We start from the raw sequence: 6099 nt of genomic DNA, 5'->3' as shown, positions 1-6099 counted from the left end.
CTCTTCTCTCTCGCTCTCTCTCTTCATCTGTCTCTCTCTCTCTCCTTCTCCCTCTCTCTCTCTCTCTCTCTCTCTCTCTCTAACTCTGTCTCTCTCTCTCTCTCTCTCTCTCTCTGTCTCTCTTTCTCTTTCTGTCTTCTCTCACTCTCTCTCTCTCTCCCTCGCGCTCGCCTCTCTCTTTCTCTCTTCTTCTCTCTCTCTTCTCTCTCTCTCTCTCTCTCTCTCTCTCTCTCTCTCTCGCTCTCTCTCTTCTCTCTCTTCTCTCTCTCTCTCTCTCTTCAACACTGGCTCTCTCCTCCCTCCTATTCTTCTCCCCTCTCTCTCTGTCTCTCTCTCTCTCTCTCTTTCTCTCTCTCTCTGCATTTGCTTTTGCTCTCCTATTTTGTTTCGTATCTTTCTTAGCCGTTATCTTTTATTATGTCACTGTCTAGTGTGCTCACGTACGTATGTATTATGTGTATGGCCATTTATCTCTATATATCTGTATCTATATTATCTATCTATAACTATATATAAATATATATATGTTAAGATATATCTATATATATTTATTAAATATATATATACTATATATGTATATAACTATATATATATATATATATATTCTTATATATATATATATATATATATATCCACACACACCCCCACACACACACACCCAGCCACAAACACACACACACACACACATTGCTCTATATAGTTATATATCTAGATATACTATTATAATATTTATATCTAATATCTCTGTATATATATATATCTATATATATATATATATTATATATATATATATATATATTATATAAATTATATATCCATATACAGAGAGCGAGAGGAGATGAGCGGAGCGAGAGAGGCGAGAGATAAGAGAGAGAAAGAGAGAGAGAAAGATTAAAGGAAAGAGGAGAGAGAGAGCGTGGGGGGGGGAGAGAGATGAGAGCAAGTAGAAAAGAACGAGACCCAGCAAAGAGGCATAGAAGGTATGAGCAGCATGGGAGTAGGCATCCACGGCCAGTTCGGTACCCCAAAGATGACGAGGCATCCCAGATAGGACAGAAGATATGAGACCAGGCCCCCGATAATTGCACTATAGCCTGCTAGAGACGGCTTCATAAGACATTAGGCGCGGGGGGGAGGCCATCACAAAATAAGGAGAAACAGATAGGGAGCATACGAGAGCGGGAAGGGTAGTGGCAATTCAGAGAGGCCCCATAGACAGCTCATAGTCCACTAGCAACCCCCCCTACATAGTGTCACAATAGACACCACCATCAAAGAAGGCGATCACGGAAGGGCAGAAAGAGGGAAAAAATAAAAAGAAGGTAAAGAAAAAGAGCCAGAAAGAGGGAAGTTGGCCATTAGGATTTTATACCTGAGGCACGGACGGGCATCATCATTTAAAAACAAAGGGAACGAAAGAGGAGATAAGGCCAATATTAGACAGCAGGACCAGATGGAAAAAAATGATGGTATGAGGTTAGTATTAGAGAATGGGTAAGAGGAATAGATAATTAAAGAGGGCGGCGTGTGAGGAGGGGGGGGAGGGGAGGGGTGGTGGGGGGGAGGGAAAGAGGGGGGGAATAGTGGGGGGGGGGGGGGGGTGGGAGGGTAGTGTTATGGGGCCGCACTCCTGGGGGGGGGCTAAACCTAGAGGGTGGCAGCCTCGTATACGGGTCCCTCCGGGGCACTGGAGGGGGGAATTGCGGGGGGATTAAAGGGAGGCGCAGTCGGGGAGGCGCCCTGGCGGGCGCCGGGGGGGGGTCCGAATGTCATGTAAACTGATGTGTGTATGGGGGGGGTGGAGCACGCAAAATGAGAGGCAAAGCAGCCACACGAGCACGGTATTTCGCCATATGGAATAGAGGGGGAGTAATAAGGTCTGCGATCGGCGATTCTTATAAATTTACTATTTATAGTTTATCTAATGCCATCTCATATGTTTTTAGTGGCACCTGTAAACTTATAGGCTTTGTCTACGTTACCTCGGTCCCGTCGGTTATAAATAGTGTTACTTATAATCACTGCTAATGTGTGGGTGTGAGAGAGAGATGAATAAAGCAACGGGGTGGGAGTTTGGGTGGTTGGCGTAGTTATGTGTGTAAGCGTTGTTTTGTTTATTGTTGTGTTCTGGTAGGGTTTGGACGTTTCTGGGTTTTGGGTTGTCCTTTTTCTGGTGTTGGTTCTGGATTAGGTGGTGGGTTGGTGTGGTTTGGGGTTGGTCTGTCAGTCTGTGGGGATGTTGGGGTGGGTGGGGTGTAATGTGTGGGGGGGGGGGGGGTGGGAGTTTTGTGGGTAGTTAGTTGGTTTGTGTTATGTTTGCTGGTTGAGTCTCTTGGTTTCTTTAATAGCTTATTTGGTTTGGTTTTGGTTTTTTGGTTTGGTTTGGTTTGGTTTTGGGTTATGGTTGGTTTGTTTGTACTTATTTTTCTTATTATATCTGGGAATTAAAATATTTTGTACTTTTTTGTATCTATTTTTTTTTATTATATAATTTTCTTTCAATCGTCTTTTTCATTAATCAAGTTTTTTTAATTATATATAGACATTCACAGGATTGAAATTATATATATTTTTTCTATATATATATATATATATATATTTTTTTTTTTTTTTTTTTATTAATATTGAATCTATATCTTTTCCTTTTCTTCTTATCTTATCTTTTCCTTTCTCTCATTTGGTGTATTTCCACGTAAATGTATAATAAACAGGAGGAACATAAACAAAACAACACTTTATCTTTCGTTAGTTTTATTACAAAATTGTCACTGGAGTTATAACAAATAATAATCGGTATCACAGATTCACATACAATGATAAAACAGTCAGAAAAAAATAATTCAAAAAATATAATGAAACTGATAACTTAAAAACACACACTTAAAACTCATTATAATATGTTTTTTTCCCCCCTTTATTATTTTTTTCTCTCTCTCTCCTTTTCACTATCTCCCTCTCTTTCTCCTCTCTTATTCTCTCTCTCTCTCTTTATTCCTTATCTTATTCTCTCTTTCTTTCACACTTAGAACAGCAATTGCGATAATGAAACCAATAGATTGTAAGCAAAGTTCGCTCTTAAACACACGCGGTTTAAGGTCGATTTTCGCGTGGAGATCTTTAAGGTTTAATTACTGATTTTATCGTAATTGTGTTCATTGTGGTAAGCAATAATTAAACACTAATTGCTACATGGATAAATCTATATGCTAGTTCATTTGTTTGTAATTATATTTATCCTTGTTTTCAGTGTTTTTGTTATTGTTTACATCTCTTTTTTTATCTCTCTCCCTTCCCTCTATTCCATTTTCTTTCAAGAGAAAGAAAACGTTGAAGAAAAAATGATAATGATAATCTTTACGCTAAATTAACCTAAGATTTTGACTTTTAAGGAAAGGATAAAGATGAGTGACGTCACAATATATATATATATATATATATATATATATATATATATATTACACATTCCTTATATAGAAATCATAAATTGATCGGAAGAGAGTTTTGTTTTTCTTCTTTGTTTGGCAAGAGAGAGGGAGGGAGGGAGGGAGTGGGAAGGGAAAAGGAGGGAGGAAGGGGGGAGGGAAAAGGAGGAGGGAGGGAGGGAGGGAGGAAACTTCATTACATATTCATAAACATCTCCCACACACTTCAGACTTCAGAGAGATAAGAGCTATATGGCTTTTTTCTTTCTTTCTTTCTTTCTTCTTCATATCTCTCTCTCTCTATCTCTCAAAAGTCTTTTATTTTTATTTTTTTTTGTAAGTGTGTGAGACTCTCTGCTCGAGCGTGACGTCATCTCTTTGGGTCCTCCTCGAGTGTCACGTGACGTCAACCTTGTGGAGTAACAGGTCATGACGTCATCATATCCAAGCGTGACGTCATGAGTCAACTGGTACCCGGGTCGTGACGTCATCCTCATAGAGTGACATGTCAAGGTCACCTGTCACCCATCACCCATTTCGTCATGAACATCATCATAATAAACATTTCGCTTCCTGGCAATTACCATGCAATGCCATGACATCAGACTTAGAATAAGAGAGAAAAAACAACGAAAAATATTACATAAATACATCACTGACGTCACTACCTGGAGCCTCCACCCGGCTTACGTCATAGCTACGTCAACAAATACGTCATAGCTACGTCACTCTTATCGTCATACAGCAATCTTACAGGTTAGTTAGGTTTCGTATGCAGATGTTATTTTCTAAGCTTGAAATAGATATAATAATAATGATAATAATAATAATAATGATGATAATAATAATAATGATAATAAAAGAAATAAATACAGACCATTTTCATTCTATGTTCAAAGTTTTTTTTTTTTTGTTTGTTTGTTTTTTTTAGTTTTTTTTTTTTTTTTCTTCATATCGAGGGGAGAAAAAAATTACATATATAATATATATATAAAAGCAATGCAAAATGAAAAGGGTTTATAGTAAGTACATAGGACTTAATACAAGAGAGACGAAGATAGGAGAAAAAGAAAGAAAGAAAAAAAAAGAATGAGGAGGAAAGAAAAAAAAAGTTAAAAAAAAAAAAAATTACTATCTACACCAGAGAAAAAAAAATTATTAAAAGTAAGAGAAGTTTCTTTATAGCACTTACAACACTCTGTACAGTCTGTTCCCAATCTATGTACAACACCCACCCCTCAGTCACCCACCCACCCACCCACCCCAACCCAACCCAACCCACCGAAAGTTTTTTTTTTTATTCCCTTCCTTATTAATAGAGCAAAATATAGTAGCGATAAATGAGGAAAGGCGAATATATTGAGGGAGAAAATTTGTCTTTAAATATTTAAGAAAAAAAGAGGAAGATTTTTCTTTTCTTTTTATCTCCAAAATATGAATTCATTCACTTGTTTATTTTTCAAACAAAATGAAATGGACGATTTGTAAGAAACAAAAATCAACGAAATGTGGATACGTGTTAGATTATCTCTTTTTTTTTTTAAACGTATCCTATATCTTTCGTATCTTTCTAACTCATTTTGATCTTTCGTTGATTGTTATCATTATCATCATTTTGTATTTTTGTTTGTTCATTCTCCCAAATAGATTCACACTTTCCATTCATTGAAAGGAAACGACTGTTAGATTCGAAAAAAAGGAAAGAAAGGGGTAAAGAGGAGGAGATAAAGAGGAGAAGAAGAGGTGGAAGAGGAGAAGGTGGAGGAGGAGGAAGAGGAGACGGAGGAAGAGGATGTGAAGAAGAAGAAGAAGAATAGATACAGGAGGAGGATAAAAAAAAAAAAAAAAGAGAAAGAAGAGGATGAGAGAAAGGAGGAGGAGGAGGAGGAGGAGGAGGAGGAGGAGGAGGAGGAGGAGGAGGAGGAGGAGGAGGAGGAGGAGGAAGAAGGGCGGGTGGAAAAAAAAATATAATATACAAATGCTTCGTTTTAAATTATGAAATTATAATTATATAAACTGTAATCTAACAGCCACTTCCGCATAATTACAAATAATCTTAAACAACACGTGTTGGGACGACATCAATCCGTATTTTTTTTTTTTTTTTTTTTTATATATAGATATATTTTTGTGAGAATTCTGTTTCTTTTTTTTGTTTGTCCTTCTTCAAAGATCTGGATTGTTACGTGACAAAAATAGGGGGTTACTCTGTCGGTTTTTGTTTGTTTGTTTGTATTTGTCGTGAGATATTATTTCTTCTTGTGGGGTTGTCATCTTTAAAATGTTTTTTTGTGTTTTTTTGTGTTTGTTCTGTAGTTCACTCTTCTATAACATCCATACATTATACAAGTCTACAATTAAATTCCACACATTTCATTACCAAATAGAGTAGATTAATTGAAAAAAAAAAAAAGTCACAAAAAAAAGTTGAAATGTTGAATAAACTCGGAAATAATATTAACGTTTTTTCTTAACTTATTATCATCCTTTTGTCCATTTGTTTGTTGGTTTTGTTTTCTCTCATGGCCAGACTCAAGTGACGTCATCATGGACCTGCGCAAAGATATCTTTGGTTGGCGAGTTGTGCGCATGTCAATATAGAGGCGGAGGTGGAGGGCGCAATTTTTCTTTTTCTTCTTCTTCTTCTTCTTCTTGTAGGGGGGGGCAGGGCATGGCA

At 37.2% G+C, this 6099-nt stretch overlaps 1 protein-coding gene across 1 annotated transcript in view; it reads right to left on the bottom strand.

Annotated features, from left to right (window-relative positions):
* Positions 1 to 2734: 2734 nt before the first annotated feature.
* Lim1 (LIM homeobox 1) overlaps positions 2735 to 6099 on the bottom strand; it is a 68263-nt gene continuing 64898 nt past the window's right edge. Inside the window, exon 6 of the mRNA XM_086533570.1 lies at positions 2735 to 6099. This exon is cut by the window's right edge and continues 120 nt beyond it. The gene's annotated coding sequence lies outside the window, so the exon portion shown is untranslated.

This window comes from Penaeus japonicus, unplaced genomic scaffold (genome assembly GCF_977035675.1).
Source record: "Penaeus japonicus unplaced genomic scaffold, GWHDUDI00000001_assembly GWHDUDI00000039, whole genome shotgun sequence".
Lineage (NCBI taxonomy): Eukaryota > Metazoa > Arthropoda > Malacostraca > Decapoda > Penaeidae > Penaeus > Penaeus japonicus.
Note: the sequence above shows the minus strand (reverse complement) of the source record. Positions and strands in the feature narration are given on the sequence as shown.